The following is a 19,454-nucleotide window of genomic DNA, read 5'->3' as shown; positions in this document are numbered from 1 at the left end:
TATCAAAAATAACAAATTGTACTCTTCATTACAATGAACAATTTTCAGTGGTCTGCACTTGCTGAATGTTCATGTATTTTACAAATTGATCTTAATTAATTCTTTGGTCTGATTATCTCTATTTGTCTGCCTGGATGCATTTTGCAAGTGTATGACAACAATACATCTCAATTGGTTTTACCATTTTGAAAATGAAGAACTTGACATAAGCAAAGTTCTATAACCCAGTTTATTCCCAGGCCTGTTGTGACGATGGACATGGAGCCAAAATCCCATAACTGTGCCTCAGGCATCACGCTGTGGAGATTTATTTTGCAAGCTTATTTGAATACAGAACACATTTAAGCATTGGCAGAATATCAAGCGAAGCTCCTGAGAGGTGGTGTCCATTCGGATTAGAGTGGACAATGTAAATGACCTCACAGATGATTTTTTTGTAACAAGGAATAAATGAAATGCAATTTGTATCCTGCTTAAGAGATATTATGAAAACAAAGGCAAGTAATTTAAGCCATATTTGTAGTGAATCAAAAGCACAAAATAAAGTAAAATAATTCATTTTATATGTTGACATGAATGTACCACAAAGAATATTTCAATGAGACCCATGATTTTAAGTATTTCCTTTCTTTCTTTTAACTTAATAGTGTGAATAAATTCACTGAACATGTAATTCTGGGCACACTGTGTCTGTCAGGAGGATTTTTTCTACTTTAGTGCTGTAGGATGTTCTTATTTGTAGAGATTTATTACATTATAATTAAGAAGAGATAATAATTCCACAGTTTTAAAAATCCATATAATCAGTGTATTACAAAGATGTTCACTGATTACTGTCATCACTTACTTTATTTAATATATATGTATTTGTATGTATATATGTACATATGTATACATATGTGTACATATGTATATACATCCATGTACATATATGTGTACACATATGTATACATACATATATGTTTATATATACACCTATGTACACACATATTTGTGCTAGTCTGGGACTTATATGATACTGCTTGAGCCACAGCTCCACTTCCAGGTTTTTGGTTGTTTATTGGAAATAAGAGTTTCAGGAACTTGCATGTCTAGGCTGGCTTCCAACTGGGATCCTCAGATCTCAGCCTCCTGAGTAGCTAGGATTAGAGGAGTGAGCCACAGGTTCCTGGCACCTTATGATATTTTAAGAAACCAAGTCTATAATTAAAAGCTTTCCATTGATTTATTTTACTCAATTCAGGACCTCTTTTGCATTCAGTGTTTCTTATTGGCAACCAACTGATATATACATTTTATAGATGTTGAACATTGAATAACATTGAATGAGGAAATTAAAAATTAAGCCAGAAGAAATCAATAAATTACTTTCTTGATGAACACCAGAAAATAAATTAAAGTTCAGCGTAGATATAAATATTTACCCATTGACTAATTTCTATAGATGATTTTTACATTCGGTGTGTGTAACATATTACTGAATAATAGCTATGCAGGTTTTCAGAATCATTCTTATATTTTATTAAACAGGTTTAGTTCAAATTATCATTCTTATAAGAATAGTATGCAGACTGGTACTTCTGGAAATACATCTATATCATAAGAATATGTGGGTTCATGCTGAATTTGGAGACACAGGATGGCCCTAAGACTTAAAAAAAACTCATATTTGATTGGTCAACCTTCTTCCTTCAAATCAGGGCAATTATAATTTTATATCTACTACAACCTTAAAAATGTCCTGATAGATGTGCTGGTTTACTACTCCCATCCGTCAGTTTTCAATATCTATCTTGTCATAATTGATCATGCTTTCCTTGGAACACTTTTCTCCAGGAGCTCCAGCTGAGAAGCACCACTGGTGTTTCTCTTTCTATGTCATTGCTTATTCATTTCCATCCACTTAGCAATTCATGTCCTGGATCTGCACTGCTCTAGGGTGGCAAGGCATAGTCTGTCCATACCCATCTACATCTATTTCATCAGAGTGTCCTCTTCTTCCATCGATAAGCCAAGGATAGGCCAATGACACATACATTTGAATGTACCTGGTAGGTACACATCATTCACTCCTTCCTCTGTATAACCAGCCTCATTCAACAACTACCTATTCACAGCCCCATCTTGAATTTCTACAAGGGTTCTCAATCATCATCTACCTAAACTCGAAATAATTGTTTTCTTTTCCTCCAAGGATATTTGTCCCATAATCTTCCTACGCTATTAATTAAGTAGGAACTCAATTCTTCTGCTTGCTTAGGCATACACCTGGAGATACCCTGGGCTTCATTCTTTTTATTTCCCACCAATTGTTCTGGAAAATGTTTGATTTACCATTAAAATAAATCCTGAGCAAACAAAAAAATTCTTTCCATCTCTTCTACTACTATATTTATCCCTTAATTCTCTGTATTTCTGAGACATTTTCCCAAACTTGTATTTTGTTTCCTTCTTGTTCTTCTCCAAGGGAGAGGAGTATAGAGAGAGAAAATGCTTAGTGACACTGGGGTCAGACAGGAAAAATAAGAGTAGGCTAGCTATGGTTGACGACAGTAAATGGTACATTTGAAAACGTTTAGTACAGGAGATGTCAAACGTTCCACAGAAAAAGAAATAAAGGATGAGATGTTTGCAGTGATGCTAGTCATGTCAATTACGGTCATCTGAAAATTACACATTGTACACATACACTGAAATATCACAGTGTACGTCTGCATGGTTACCAGGTACTGGTTGAAAAATTAAAAAAAGGTTATTCATGAAAGTCTTGAAGTCAGATCATTTCTTTTCTCAGAGCCTACATAACAAGGACTTCCTACCTCATACAAGGAATATCTAGGAAATAGATTCTATTGCTTGACAGGAACAGGGTAATAGTGTTTGTGTGTTGAGACAATGAAGCTTTCATATCAAAAAGTGAGATACAATTAATAACACATATGCTAAACTGTTTCCTTAACCTTCATTTAATGGGAAAATAATTTATTTTCATTTGAGGGCAGCATTAACAGCACAGAATCTTAAAAGTGTGAATCTCCTAAAGGTAACTGTCTCCTCGCTGATAACAAATATTCCATGTGACAAATCAAGGTGGAAAACTGACATGTTCAACGTTAGCCCAATTCTCTGTCCTGCTAAGAGGTTTTCCATGAGGATGAGAATATATTTACAATTCAAGCAGAGAACTGCCAAGCAACGTATAGTTTTGCAAACATCAAGCACATATTTGTAGCTTTCATTTTTAGTTCTAGATATTCTTCTCGAGAGAAACTATCCCTTTTTCTCCTTTAATCCTTCTTGTCTGTTTGTATTGTATTACTGCCTGCCTTTTAAAAACACCTCTTGTTAAGAATCATTAGCTGCATTTCAGGTAATGTTAGCAAGAAATTGCAACTAAATTGTACAATCACACACTAACCTACACAAAACCATGCTACAAGGGAACCTCCTCAAATAGATTGTCTCAGCTTATATTAACTGCTTCATAGAAGCATGAAGTACAAAGGGAATGGGGACTGAGGAAAGCTAAGCTAACACTGATGTTTTTTCCTACAAATGACAGTTACAGAAATATTAACATACCTACTGCCTGTATCTGCTCATTAAGCACTGCTAGTCTAACACATATGGTATTCTCCATAATTTATCATAATATGTGGAACTGTTTCCTTCAGGCAGCTGATGTTATGGAAAACAATTAAGTAAAACACTATGGTGCTATCTGTCTGGATAGAAAGCAGTTCAGGAATTCAACTGCCAGCCCCACCCCTGTGGGGCCGACAGATTCTGTCTATCTAGCATTTTGTTGGCTGAATTTATAGGGTGCACCATTTAAATTGTAGATTTCATTTGCAACAGGGTGAATGGGAAGCGATGGCCAGCCTTCTACTCATCAATAAAGATTTCTCTGCATCTTTCTCCCACCGAAATATTATTCCTACAGTTTGTATTTCCATACGAATCAACCCCACTAGGCAACGGAACCAAGACAAACTCAGCAGGAAAGGAACATTTCTTTCCTTGGGTGCTTCTATTTTTGATGCTGACATTAAATAGAACAAGGGATAAGGAGGTGACTGCTTTGGCTATTGTGACTTAGACAAGGGTTAATATTGGGAAGAAAGCTGGAGCTCTGCAAGCATAAGGTGAATTTACAATTACAAATAAAACAAAACACCTATTAAGAATCGTGAGTAGAATCTTGTAGGTTACTGGTCACTATTTCAGGTTGCTCTTATCAGAAGAAAAAGGAAGATAGTACCAGTCTCTTGGGACTTTATGCAGGAAATGTATCAGACATTATTCTCAGGAAGGTATTTTATTATTATCATTTCATTTGACATTTTCCCCCCTAAAGCGACCTCTGCACAACCTTTTGACCTGTTTATGTTGAAATAATTTAAGTCAAATTCCTTCTTTAGCTCACATCATTTTGGGGGATGATGGTCATTCAGAAGCCTTTGCTACGTTCTTAAAGTCCTCTGGGGTTGAAGATCTTCCTAGCCCACTCCCAAATAGAACAAAGAATGTCATAAGCAGATTGAAGCATTTGAACTATGATATGGGAAACTCAGCTCAGCTTCAGAATCTGGGCCAATGCATTTAATTGAGAGCACATTTAAATTTCTTTGATATTTCTTTATAGAAATGTTAAAAACCCCAAGGGGAAAACATATTCCATCTAAATTACATTAACTTTGTTAAATAAGCAAATCATCACTTACCTGTAAGTAAAAGAAGTGGACAAAATACAAGTGACTAACTTCATTCTCTTTCAGAATCAGCAGTGGCTTTGGTATCAAGTGTATATTTGATGAGGAATTAGTCATACTAAATAAACACTTCATGAAAGGCCATAAGAAATATCCATCCTACCGATAAAGCAACTGACTTCTGTCTGAATACAACTATTCAAAATTGTTTTTCTTGGCTTAGGATGGTTAATGTGAAGAACCACTCTTCTGTTGCTAGTGTTACGTAAGTTCATGCATGCCCTGTCATAAGGTTACAGTGATTAGGTTCATTATGTAATGTAAGTTTCAGCGTGAGGATGAGTTCCATAGGTGGATTTTCTGAGCCTATTGAGCCTGGACAATTCAGGGTCTAGATTTAAGGGAGTCCATAGTTTCACTTTCAAGACAGAGATGGCATGTGCAGAGCCTATGGAAACAACTCCAAATACCTCTACTGTCTCCATCTTAGAAGAGTGTCACTGAATACCCAATCAGGAATTTACTAGCACCAATGGTGCTAGTAAATTTTCCTTTTAGGAAAATGAGGAATAGAAAATATTTGCATAGGAGCTGGGAATGTGGCTTAGTGGTAGAGAGTTTGCTTAGCATGCGTGTAGCCCTGGGTTTGATTATTCAGTACCACATACACAGAAGTGGTGCTGTGGCTTAAGTGGTAGTGTGCTAACCTTGAGCAAGGAAAAGCTTGGGGACAGTGCAGAGACCCTGAGTTCAAGGCCCAGGATTAGCAATTTAAAAAACAAGAAAATACATACCTATGTGCATGACAGTCTTACAATTCATCCATATTTTCACATTTGAGCTCCCACCAAAAGCTGTTGTACAATTTCCAACAATGCTGGAGAAATGTGACTAACACATTTCTTCCTTTCTTTACTCTATTTAACTAATTATATATGTGTTACATGTCCAGTTTGGTTTTTGAGAATAAACCCAAACCTAACAGGATGTTTTTAAATATTTAAAAAATGGATACAGAGGCTATTTTTTTTTTAAAAAAAGCAGTAAAATAATGCCAGAAAAAAACAATATTTAAAAGATAATTTTTAATTAGTGGATCAACAACTTGTTTCTGATACACAGTAGAGACAGAGAAATATCCTCTGAATAGTGATTGTCTAACTTTGCACATTTGGGACCCTGTTTTGCTATCAAAATCTGCTGTACTCTCATACTGTCCCTTTCTCTTTGAGGCTTGTTTCCATTTGACTACTTTGAAAAATCATTAACTTTGATGTGACTTCACTGATCTAGGAGAATCATGTGGTATGAAGTCTTTTAAATAAGGATACAGGTGGACCCGTTGCAACAATGAGAAGTACAAGTTGTCATGTAGAAAACGAACTTTACAACTTTGGTGGTGGGGGGAGGATTGGGTGGGGGAGCTGGGAAGGGATGGGAAGGGGAAACAAAGGAAGAAGCTACAATGCTTGATAAGAAATGTACTCATTATCTTGCCCATATAATTGTAACCCCTCTGTACAGTATTTTCACAATAAAAATAAAGAATAAAGGGGAAAAAAAGGAAAGGAAAGGAAAATGTTGGTATACAACAGTTAAATTTTCCGATTCCAGGATTCACTTGGTAAATTAATGCGTCCATATTAGTTTAAACCTGTTTTCTTCTGTGGAAATGTCAAGATTATAACACACGGTGAGGTTTCTTTGTTTTGAATGATCAATTAGATAGCATGCTTAAATTACATAGCCCTGGTCAGAAATCATATGTTGAGTGACACAAGGAAAGCTTCCCCAGTGTTCTCCCTACAGTAACTGAGATGTAGATTAAAGAAGAGACTTGGAGTGAGTTGTCCTGGTTGTATGGTGGGAATTAAGCCTTGTTTATTTTGGTAACTCAGGCTCCTTGGGCTGAGGGCTCTTAACTGGATTTTTTTTGAAGATAGGGAAGAGGGTTAGCACATATCCAGCTGGTTTTTCCATTTTCATATCGGAAATACTACAATCCTAAACCTGGTATATATTACCAGGAATCAAAGAGTCAGGTCTTAGATATGTGTGCATTGGTGTATGTGTGTGTGTGTGGGCCTATGTATGCATATACATATATATATATATATATAATATAGTCATTGTGTCTTTTTTATTACTCAGAATTATATTACATTCAAAGTGGTTTAGTGATTATTCAGTTTCCCATTTTCTTCTATGGAGATGAGGCCTTTAGAAATTTTTGAGTTTTTATTTTTGCGATCATTTCATTCATGTCACAAAATAAAACTTTGTACCAGTTTGGAGAATTTGAAACGGAAATCTATCATTGGAATGGTGGGAAAGATCTTGGAGGTTCATGCCTCTTTAAAGGACATACCAACAGAAAATTTGTCTAAGAAGTTAACGAAAACGCTCAGCATTGCTCAGGAATAGTTGTATTGACCCAGAGCAGTCTCTTTCTACTCCAGGGTCATGAATGCTATTATGCTTTAGCACTGAAAAGAATAGCAAATCAAGAAAAAAAAATCAAAATGATAAAACACACAGAAGAACTGTATATTTTTACCAGGAAACTGGCGTTAGTCCATAGTTGTTTTTTTGTTTTTTCTGATCTCAGAAAGAGGTTCTCCTAAGAGATGCCTAGTATTGATGATACTCTTGTTTACAGCTTGGTCCCAAGAAGGAAACATTTTTTTCTAAAATTCTCAAGCAGTGTTTGTAACACAGATGTCACCTTTATTTAAGGAAATTGATTTTGGGTTAATCAAATACTTTTCATGCTGAACTCATGCACAGCAGAAGGAGGAGCTAAGAAATGCTTAGTGCAAAGAGGAACCTTCTAGAATTTGGTATTCGCTGCTTTTGAGGTGGGTGAATGGCTCCTCCTTTATACTGATGTTCAAATGGTTGTATATCTTACCACTGCTGGAGGTGTTCTTCAGATGTTGGTACCTTCGGAAATGTTAGTTTGAAAGGAAACATTTAACCCAGTGTAGCTTACATAAACCATCTTTTCAAGGACTGTTAGCCTAGAGTTTTGATCTGGCTTCCTTCTTGAGAGAGTCAACCTGACTTCTTCAGATGCTTAACTTGCTTTGAGAAATGAGCTTTGTTGGTAGACACGGTGGTTCTGCAGGTATTAGCTAACACCTCATTTCCAACCTTGCCCAGGTAAGGACATGCCAAGAGATTAAAGAAGACAAGGATATTAAAGAAAGATTGCCAAAAAATAAAATAAAATACAGAAAGAACGATTGCCAGGGCCAGAAGTGATATTTACAGAAATGTTCATTATGTGGATGTTTCATAAAATTCTGACATCTTAGCAGAATCTTAGAAGGCTCAGAGTTGCAGAATAAATGTTTTGTGAAAGGATAAAAGAATATTCACCAATTCACAGGAAGCCCCAAATATGCACATATTATAATTAAAATTGGCAATGAACAAGTGACAGACAAGGCTTTTGTAAAGAACTTGGTGAATCTTAAATACAACCATTTGAAGATCTAAACCCTAGAAGAATGCAAAATAATAACTACTTCCCAGTTGTTGTTTTTTACATTTTTGAGTTTCAGCTATGCAAAAAAAATGTGGTTTGAATGAATATTCTATTAAAGAAAATGGAAAGAATATCAGGTAAACATAGGCAAAACTTTTCCTTTTTGAGGTTTGTACAACATATGTGGCAGCATGAATGAAGCTGATTTTGGAAATTGATATAATGAACAATTTTAAAATGTGACTTTTTTTTTGTCATTCGTGTGGCTTGAACTCTGGGCTTGGGCGCTGTCACTGCGCTCTTCAGCTCAAGGCGAGCGCTCTACCACTTGAGCCACAGCACCACTTCTGGTTTTTCTAGTGGTTTATTGGAGGCAAGAGTCTCACAAGCTTTCCTTGCTGGGCTGGCTTTGAACCAAGATCCTCAGATCTCAGCCTCCTGAGTAGCTAGGATGACAGGTGTGAGCCACCGGCGTCCGGCTAACATGTGATTTTTAAGTCAAAATTTTCTCATAAATAGATTTTACTAGAAGTGGCAAGTTAGGGAAAGTAATATACATCCCTTCGTTTTAGATCATTATTGTAAAGTTTTTTGCTTATTTTTAAAATGCAATGTGGTACTTATCTGGGACTTTCATATTTTAAGTAGTTGTTTCCAAAAATACTAACATTCACACCTTTAAGCCCATCAAAATTTTATTCTGACAATCTACTGAGGGTTTACAAAAAGATGTATGTTTTTTATGCAAAGATAAGTGACCAATGAGGAAATATAAATTTACATTTCAGTAAACCCAAGCATTGTATTTTTGTAAATCTAACAATCCTGGACAGCTGTACATGCCGCATTTGGCACTGTACTTTGTTATTGATTATTTCAAGGCACATGTCTTCCCCTGGCCTTCCTTCCTTTGGGTCTTTATCCTAGAAATACATTGACATAAGCCACAGAGTGAGAGCATGAAAGTCTGAGGAGTCAGGTGTCCCTCAGCACATCAATACATAATGTCGTAATGTAGCACCTGGGTCTTTGAATTGTCAAGTTCTCATTACCCTTTTACCTCAGTGACCAGAGAGGATTCTTGGTAAACTTTGTCCTCTTTGCCCTCTTGGATTGTATCTCACTAAGAAACATCTGTGGCTATCCAACTTCAACTGACTCTGATGTGGGCTACTTCATCCAAGGGGATGTGCTACCATCATCTGCTTGGACCAATGCTGAGGTACCAAAGGTGAGGAAATGCACATTGATGCTTTGATTTCTTCTTAAGTCTGTCCTGGTAGATTTCAATGTAATTTCACGATAGAGCACATGGAGCTATCATTCTTTAATGTCACTTTTAAGTATGATTTGCATTCTAACTCACACAATTAGTCTCTAGCAACTCTGCTGGGGGATTTATGGATTTTTTTTTAATTCAGTGTTCAGAAACAGGCCCTTTTGTCTCCATTTTTCCGTGCTATCTGTATCTCTATCTATTGAGGCCATATTACTGTGACAACATGACTCTATTTGTCAACTTAGCCAGATAGTCACATGATCAACCAGTGGATAGACAGGTAAAAAAATATGTCTATCCTAGCACTTTTTGGTGCCAGTCCTGGGTCTTGAACTTAGGGCCCAGTACTGTCCCTGAGCTTCTTTTGCTCATAGTTAGTGTTCTACCACTTGAGCCACAACTACACTTGTGGATTTTTGTTTGTTTTTTGTTTTTGTTTTGGTAGTTTAGTGGAGATAAGACTCTCACAGACTTTCCTGTCTGGGCTGGTTTGAGCTGTGATCCTCAGACCTCAGCCTCCTGAGTAGTTAGGATTCAGGCATGAGCCACCAGCACCTGGCCTATGCTAGCATTTATTGAATACAGTCCTCTCTTATGATAGTTTGGATCTGTCACCATGAACTTCTTGTTTCCCCTCCTTTATCTCCTCTCAGTTACTTATTTCATTTACCTATTTCCACTTCTTTGTGCAAATTTTGACATATATTTTATATCCATGTAATATATAAGGTTCACTAAATTCATATTTTTGTTTTCAACATCTAAAATTATTTTTAAAAAGAATAAAGGTGGGCCCCTCTGCTTTACTCAACTTCCCTGAATGTTGATCAAAGTGAGCTAAGCAACTCAAGGGCAGGGATGAGAGGGAGGGAAAGCAAAAGGAAAGAAATGTACATATCACCCAACCTGGAAGAAAGAGTTTTCTTGTTGATGTTTGTTGAGTTAAACTTTTTTTCTGATGTAAAACTTGAGGTTATTCTATTTTTCTTTATTCATGAGCTTTGTAGATTAGAATGATAATGCTTATCATTGTGAATGTCAAAATGTGTTTGTGACTTTAGCTAAGTGTAACTATGCCACAGTACTGTGGAATTCATCTAAGTACTTAATCTCACTAAAGAAATCTTTGGAGAAAAAAGTAAAATAATAAAGGTGATAGTCATTTTCTATATATAAAATCATAATAATAACCAATAATAATAACCCCAATAACAAGTCCTCAAAGAAACAACCACCCCATTATTAAGTGAGCTAAAGCTTTAAAAAGATACTTCTATGGGGAAGAAATAAGAATGGCCAATAGACACATGAAGAAATGTTCAATAGATCTGGCCATAAAATAAATGCTAATCTAAACAACATTGAAATTCCACTTTAATCCAGTTACAATTGCCATTATCAAGAAAACAAATAATAACAGATACTGGAGGGATGTGGCCAAAAGGGAATGATACTACACTGTTGATGGGAATGTAAAAGGGGTTTAACTACTCTGGAAAGCAATATGGAGGTTCCTCAAAAGATTAAACATAGAGCTGCCTTATAATCCAGCAATCCCATTCCTGGGCATTTACCCAAATGATCACAAACAAGGTCACACTAGAGCTACCAGCACAATTATGTTCATTGCAGCATTATTCACCATAGCTAAGATATGGAACCAATCCAGATGGCCCTCAGTAGATGAAGGTCAAGAAGATATGTTATATATACACAATGGAATTCTATGCCTCCATCAGAAAGAATGGCATTGCCCCGTTCATAAGTAAATGCAAAGACTTGGAAAAAAATCATATTAAGTAAAATAAGCCAGACCCAAGAAAATATAGGCTTCATGATTTCCCTCTTAGTATATGTCTAGGATAGCCCTAGCAGAGTATCACAATAGCTCATTAGTTATGAACATATGACCGTATAAGATGATGCTAATAGAAATGAACTCCAAGATATGGAAACAATAGAGTTTTTTTAATGTATTATGTGAACTTATTTATTTTTCCTTCATTTTTTCTTTTGTTTTATCTTCTGTTGTCACTGTTTTTGATTTTAGTACCCTGTGTCCTGTATATATGTTTATCTGATTTGGGGACATGAAGGGGAATAGCAAAATGTCGAGAAAAAGGGAAAAGGATGAACCAATGCAACAGTGATACTCACAAGACGCTATGTTGGAAATGAACTTTACAACTTTGGAGAAGAGGAGTTGGGGGGTAGAGAAAGTAAGAGAAAATGAAGACATGGGTAACATTGTTTAACAAGAAATGTACTCATTACCTTATTTATGTAACTGTAACCATCCTGTACATAACCTTTACAATAAAATAAAATAAAATTTTAAGAAGACTATATCTTCATAATACCCAATATATATAATACATTTTACAGATATATTTACTTTATATGTATTATATTGTTCTATATTATATGTATTGCTCCCAAAACCTCTTAGCTTTCCAGAGTAATCTAATATCAAGGAACTTTCTTTAATATTTCTTTTTTTTTTGTCGGTCATGGGCCTGGGCACTGTCCCTCAGCTCTTTAGCTCAAGGCTAGCACTCTACCACTTGAACCACAGCATCACTGCCAGCTATTTTCTGCTTATGCAGTACTGAGGAATCAAACCCAGAGCCTCATGCATGCAAGATAAGCACTCTACCACTGAGCTACTTTCCCAGCCCCTCTTTAACATTTCTTTTTTTTTTTTTGGGTCCGGTCGTGGGGCCTGAACTCTGGGCCTGGGCGCTGTCCCTCAGCTCTTCAGCTCAAGGCTAGTGCTCTTCCACTTGAGCCACAGCGCCACTTCCGGCTTTTTCTTATGTGGTGCTCAGGAATCGAACCCAGGGCCTCGAGCATGCAAGGCAAGTGCTCTACCACTGAGCCAACTTCCCAGCCTAACATTTCTTTTTGTGTGAACATGTTGGTTGAAATATTTCAAATTTCATTTATCTGAATGTCTTGAGTTACCTACATTCCACTTTTGCTAGTTATAGATCTCTATGGAAATGTTAGTCTTTCAAGCTCTTGGCATTTCAGTTCTTGCTTTATGACTTCTGTTGTAGTTGACAAGATAATCACTGATGTGGGTGAAGTTTCACTGTGTAACATTTTGTTTTCTTCTAAATTTCTTCCTGATCTGTATTTAATCCTCAGTATTGTGATTGTGCTTTGACCAGGTGCAGTTACTTCGGTATTTCTGTTACTACTTGTATTCATTTGGGAATGCTTATCACATGACTGACTAAAATAACATCATTTTGCCGACTCTGCTGTCCTCTAATTTTCTCCATCTTTCTCATGGTTTTTAATTCACATTACCCTTTCTGACATGATTCAGTTTTTGGCAAATTAGTTTTACCACCTCTCCTCAATAAGCTTAAATCCCAAGTTTTGTTAGCTCTCACTTGTGTTCACTGTTTGGTAGGTTATTTTTCCTAACCAAGGATTCTCCATCAATGAAGCCATTACAGATTATTAATACTATTTATACAGGTGAGTGGAACATGGTCACCGGTGTTTCTAATGTTAGAGAAGGTGTTATGCTGGTAGTTTCCATGATGGAAGAGGGACCACTAATAGTCTTCAGAAGCTAGAAAAAGTGACGGAACATCTTCTATTTCGTCTTGAAACTTTGAGAAGGGCCTCAGTTGTTTGGCATCTTAAGTTTAGTCCTGTTCTTCAGAAACATATAAGTTTGTGTAGATTTAAGTCACTGAAATTTTTAGCAATCAGTTACAGCAACAATAAGAACTTAAGACATTTCTCTATGCAGACAGTAGCAATTTTATGGAGAAATGATAGAATGCCATTGATATTTTCATCAAGAGTTGGAGGCAAAGACATAGGAACATTCATTAGTGGTGATTTTGGTTGCTTGGTTGATAACTGAAAAGGAATTAAGCATAATGTCTGAGGGAGTTGGGGAAAGAGTCATGACTCTCATTATTCCAGAGAGAAATTATGTCCTTTGACACCATCAAAACCATAAATATTTATTCAAGACTATGTCAGATCCTTCAATTTAGCTCCACACAGATTTTTTTTTTGGGTCCAGTCATGGGGCCTGAACTCTGGGTTTGGGTGCTGTCCCTCAGCTCTTCAGCTCAAGGCTAGCGCTCTACCACTTGAGCCACAGCGCCCCTTCTGGCTTTTTTCTTTTTGCTTATGTGGTGCTGAGAAATCGAACCCAGGGCCTCATGCATGCAAGGCAAGAGCTCTACCACTGAGCCACCTTCCCAGCCCCACACAGATATTTAAAGCACACTAGAAGAAAAAACAAAGTTAATAATGTAGAGGAGAGAGATGAATCTGAAGAGAGAAAGAGAAAGAGTGAGAATTAGATATTGGTGAATTTTTCATGTTCAATAAAGAGAATTTAATTGCTATTTATCTTTTTTTTTTCAATTTGTCATTCTGTGTGTACGTCTGATGTTTATTTTGGGAAAATATTTCCCTGTGTCCTAATTTCTGTTTTTTTTAACACTGATTATATTCAATATGTTTTCATTTCAATGGATCAAAGCTATCGGATTGCCCTTCCACAATCAGAAACAATAGAGGTTACTTTGAAAGAAACAGTTGTGGTTGCAATGAGTGGCAGAGGAATCGCGGTGCATTGTCTGGATGACAGGGTCATTTCGCTGTGTGTATGTCTAAATTCACCCTTTGCCAACTGTTCGCTGTGTGATTTCATGAAAGCCACTTAATGACCTCAGGTTCAGTTTCCTCACCCTGAAAATGAGGATAATAATAAAATAATATAGTACATTTTTCCAGAGAGCTATTTTGAATATTAAGTGACTTGCATGTTTAGAGACCTTTCCAAGTGCATGGAAATTGTAGATACTCACCAATGGTAGCAGCTATGCTAATCATTATTAGTGGTGCCAATGCTACTACTAGAAATATTTCTGCAATTTTTTCATCATAATTATTATTACTATGATTATTACTATTGTTGCTATTATGGGTGAAACCCCTTCAGTCTCACTAAATGTACTCTGCTTTTCCTTTTGTGAAAATCATTAGGTCTGGAGGCTGACCTAGCCTCCATAATGGCCTCCAAAAGTTATTAACATTCTGATCCACAAAACTGTAAAAGAGACCTAGCAGGGTTTGTGGACAGGTTTAAACTGGGAAACTAGTCTGGGTTATTCATAAGAACCCTATATGTAATGAAAAAATCTACCTCTACCTCTTTTTGTTGTTGGTGGTGGTGGTCATGAGGTTTAAACCCAGGGCTTGGGCTGTTCCTAAGCTCTTTTTGTTCAAGGCTAGTACTCTATCACTTTGAACCACAACTCCACTCTTGGTTTTTGAGTGGTTAATTGGAGATAAGAGTCTCCTGAAAACTTTTCTGCCTGGGCTGGCTCCAAACTATGATCTTTGGATCTCTACCTCCTGAGTAGCTAGGATTATAGGTGTGAGTCACCAGTGTCTGACATCTAAAAATCTCTTATAAGAAGAAGGTACAGTGGTATTTGGCAATAAATAAGAGGTTTAGTCTTATAGGTTTCGTCTTATAGGTTTAGTCTAGCAATGCAGATTTTGGATTTCTGGTCTTTAGAATTGTGAGGAAAGTTTGTGTTGGTTTAGCACACCAACCTTGTGATAACTTGTTATGGCAGCTATAAATAATAGAGGGAGATAACCGCATACCATTTTGGAGAATTAATTTATACTTCTCCAGTATTTAAGATTTGTTATTAGGCCATAGACAACAATGGTTTCATCAGTAGAAATTCTTTTTAGCTGAACTGTCATATGAAATTTCTATATACATAAGATAAAGGTGGAAAATTCCTAGTTGACATCATAATTGTGTGCATTAATGGGGTACAACGTGATTCTCTGACATACATACATATGCATATATAATTGCTTATTTCTGTTAAGTTTTTATTATCTTTACATAGTTGTATGAAGGGGTTCCCATACAACAAATCAGTTCTTAAGTACAATGGATTTTGATCAGTATCACCCTTTTCTCATTCTCCTCCATCCGGTCCTTAAATTTCCTGAATATGATATCTGCCTTCTCTCTTTATTTGGCTACCCTTCTCTGCTTGATTTTCCTCTACCTCAATTATCAGCTTCCTGGTACTCATTTTGTTGGACTGCAAATTCATTTTCTTAAGGAATTACATCATTAAATAAAACATTGCACTGCATTTTTAAAATGCATGCACATAAAGAGATTTCAATTTTGGTTTAGTTACTGAATTATATGATGTATTTCACTATTAAATACAGCCAGGCTGCTCCCCATTCATGTCAAAAGCATATATTTACTGTCCAGCTAAAACTTTGTACTTTGTGAAAAACCACTCTTTAAGATCCCCTCCTCCTTAGTGGTCTTTGGTCATTATTCTTTTACTTGCATAAGTCAGAATGACTTTTAAAAGTATGACAGTATAAGTGACAATGTGCAACCTCCTGTAAACTAGAACCCAACCAGAGTAAGCAGCATAAATAACCCAGGTACTTGGAATTCCAAAGAATATGTTGTTGTCAACATATAAAACAATGGAAAATGATTAGAATATCTCCTGACCTCAAGCACACTCTTTTCCTGGATGGATTCTAGAATAAGTATGGATGAAGCCATAGGGATGGCTTCATCCCTATGAAGAAAATGTCTTAATAGTTGCAAGTAACCTCAGTAAATCCCCCTGTATAAGTCTAATCATCTTTAGATTACTTATAATACCTAATCCACTCTAATGGCTATGTTTATATTCTGAAACAAGATATATGAACATGGAAACTACCCCAGATATGTTTATTCTAACTGCAGTTACTTTTTTCAGATATATTTGATCCATGAGGATCCAGAAAATACAAAGGGTCAACTCGATAGTACTGAAGTGAGGATAAGAGAAACGAGTACTCGGGGGTACTTTGTTACATTGAAAGAATGACTTGATGGCAAAGTAGAAAAGTGAGGGAAAACATCCTGTAAGCTGGTGGTTTTTATACAGCATCATGAACACTGACATTGAACTCGCACATCTCACTGAATGATTATAGAAGAAGGAAGATGGGAGTTCTTTACTTGGTCTTTTAATAATATGTTGTATGCATATTGACATCATTTGGGACTGAGAATGTATTGCTCTAGCTATCTATGGTATTAAGTCTACTCACCATGTCTCTGTACTGTAGATCAGGTTAAAAGACTTCTCCAATGAACAAAAGGTTCATGGGATAGAGAGTCACTCACAACAATTTGGGGACTCACCATAGAGCAGTTTTCAGCTTAAAGCCAAAGTGTCCAAATGGATCCAGTCTGTGTGGTAATAAGGATGACTGGCAATCTGTTCTTGCTTTTCAACAGCTTCAGTGCCATGGTCTCAAGGATAGATGCTGCTAATATCCTAAACACTGCTCATCCATGGATACTCTGCAGAGCAAGAGATGCCCTCATTTCCAACAGTTATTAGATAAGAAAGCAGTTTTAAAAGCTATTTTTGCTTTTTAATAACATAAATTTTTCATTATTATAGCATGTGACTATTTCACTCCATGACTAGCCATCTGTATATAGCTGGTAATTTACAACAATCAAGGTAGAAAGATATATGGTTATTCATTATTTCTAAAAAGTCTAAACTAAGATGTCCAAGGCAAGCATCTATTGAATTATAGCTTAATACTCTGGTAATTCCTACAGTGTCTAAGTAAGTCATATATTGGAATTAAGAATGCCATTTGAAAATATGTCTATTACTGCTCTTACCTTCCTTGATACATCTCTTATTAACAATGCTTTGAAGCAAGATAGGAAGTTATTAGCTTAAAAATTTGTGTTCTAAATTAAAACATTATAGTTGTCTGTTCTGTCTCAATAAATCCTTCAGTATGAAAACTCTAAAATTGAATTTCTAAAAAAAGAGAGTTAAAGCTTACAAATGTGATCACAAATGGTTTAGGTGATTCATTGACTAGTAACAAAATATTGTCTACTTACTCAATTATTAATGATTTAATACTAAATGCACACTAATACAATGCTAATAAAAGATGCATTGCATTCATAAACTGCTTTTTTAAATGGCAACTCCTTTGTACAACTAACAAATGTAGCAAATGTGTAGAAGAAAAGAAAAATATATTTTCATTTAAAAAATGTCTCTCATGATAAACATACATCCTAAGATATATATTTCTGCAAAATTCTTCTCTAAAAATATGCATATACCTATATATATATATATATAATTTCTTATGCTTTGCAGATAGGAATATAGCATATTTTCTTATTTTGAAAAACAGGCAAGACATTAAGTAAAACATCAGTTTCTTCTTATGGATTTCTTATTAGAATATGCCCTGGAGTTATTGAGATGCCACTCAGAATCAACAATATTCACATATTTTACATATTCTACTTCATGTATTCTGTCAAAATATATTCATAGTTAACCCATGCCTTACCAAGATACAGAATATTCCTTCTGCGTACACTGTTTTTGTTAATAGTCCATCAATTTCTGTGCCTTCTTCTTCCTCCATACCTAAGATAACCTGATTTTTATGATCACAGATTTATTCTCATATAACTGGTACCGGTGTTTTAGCTTCTTTAACTCAACCTACAGTTGTATTTTTTATCTTTACGATAGTTACCTTTTTCAGAAATTTATTGTCTGCATTGCCAAGAGACTTACTATGCATTATACTGACATAAACTTTTGCCTCTTGCAACTTTTCACTTATTGAGCATTTATCCAGTACCCTTATCGTGATGTTTCTGGTGCTGGAGCAGCAGGAACTAGTGTGGCTGGAGAATCTTGTTTACAGTCCAGATAAGCCCAGAGAAGCTTGATTCAAAGACAGAAAATGATGCACATGGAAGGATCACAAATGAGGAAAGTAAGGAACACTTGAACAAAGGGCAGACTTCCCTGTGGCTAGAGACAAAACTAGGGCTCCATAAACATCACCAGGAGGCTCTAGTGTATTTTCTCTCCAGAGTTCAGTCATCAGAAACCATCCATCATTCATGCTCACCTTTCAAGTCAGTCACTATCTACTGTTGGCTACAACTAAAGGATGCTACTATTGAAACTTGTATTCTGAATATTATCTTTTTTTGATCATTCATGGCCGAAGCATTTCTAAGAAAGCCTGTGAAGGATCTCATTTTGTGAAACATTATTCGTTAGAGTCTCAATTTCACCAAACAACAAAAGAAATTCTCCATCCTAGAGGACCAGGCAAAACCTGAGGGATGTTCACAATCTCTGAGAGATAGAGTGGTCAGTCTACATATGACAGGTATTAAAGATTTATCTGTCTCTTGACACACTACAAGCCACTAGCCAACTTGGAAATGGTTCTCATTGTGTCAAGTGCCTAATGGTCAAGATCTTGCAGTAGAGAACACAGTCATGAGCATCTGTATCCTATTAGCACCAGTATCGTTAGCAGGGTATACTGGAAATTCAGCTAGGAAAAGCTCAGCATCAAGATAAGATTTCCCAGAGATAGAAGGTTAATTCACTAAAAGTGAACTAAAGTCACTTTTCCGTTTGACATTTTAGATTATCTGTGTTTTTTAGTTGATTTTTTATTAGCAAAAGTGTGTTGTGATGTTAGAAATTATAAAGTATTAATTACATGATGTTAGGCCATTAAAAGGCCTAAGAAGACAGTAACAAGAATAAAGTGTTAGAAGTCATGTCACATGAAAAACTCTCTACAAAAGGAAAACTAGGAGATTAAAATCTACACATCAGCAATTAGCACCAAAGATTAATATCAAGGAAGATATTCATGAAGTTAGACTGTACATCCACCAAGCAAGAAGTGCATGGAAATAGGGGATCATGGGAAAGTCTAAAAGAGCCCTTAGTTCTGACAGAAAAATACTATCAAAGCACTATTCAAGCTTATGTTGTGAATAAGCATGTCTTTTGTTCTATCATTAACGATAGAAGTCTTTACGAGTAAGCCTCTTTGTTATCTCTGCCCA

This window comes from Dipodomys merriami, unplaced genomic scaffold (assembly GCF_024711535.1).
Source record: "Dipodomys merriami isolate MVZ:Mamm:240054 unplaced genomic scaffold, mDipMer1.0.p SCAF_26, whole genome shotgun sequence".
NCBI lineage: Eukaryota > Metazoa > Chordata > Mammalia > Rodentia > Heteromyidae > Dipodomys > Dipodomys merriami.
Note: the sequence above shows the minus strand (reverse complement) of the source record.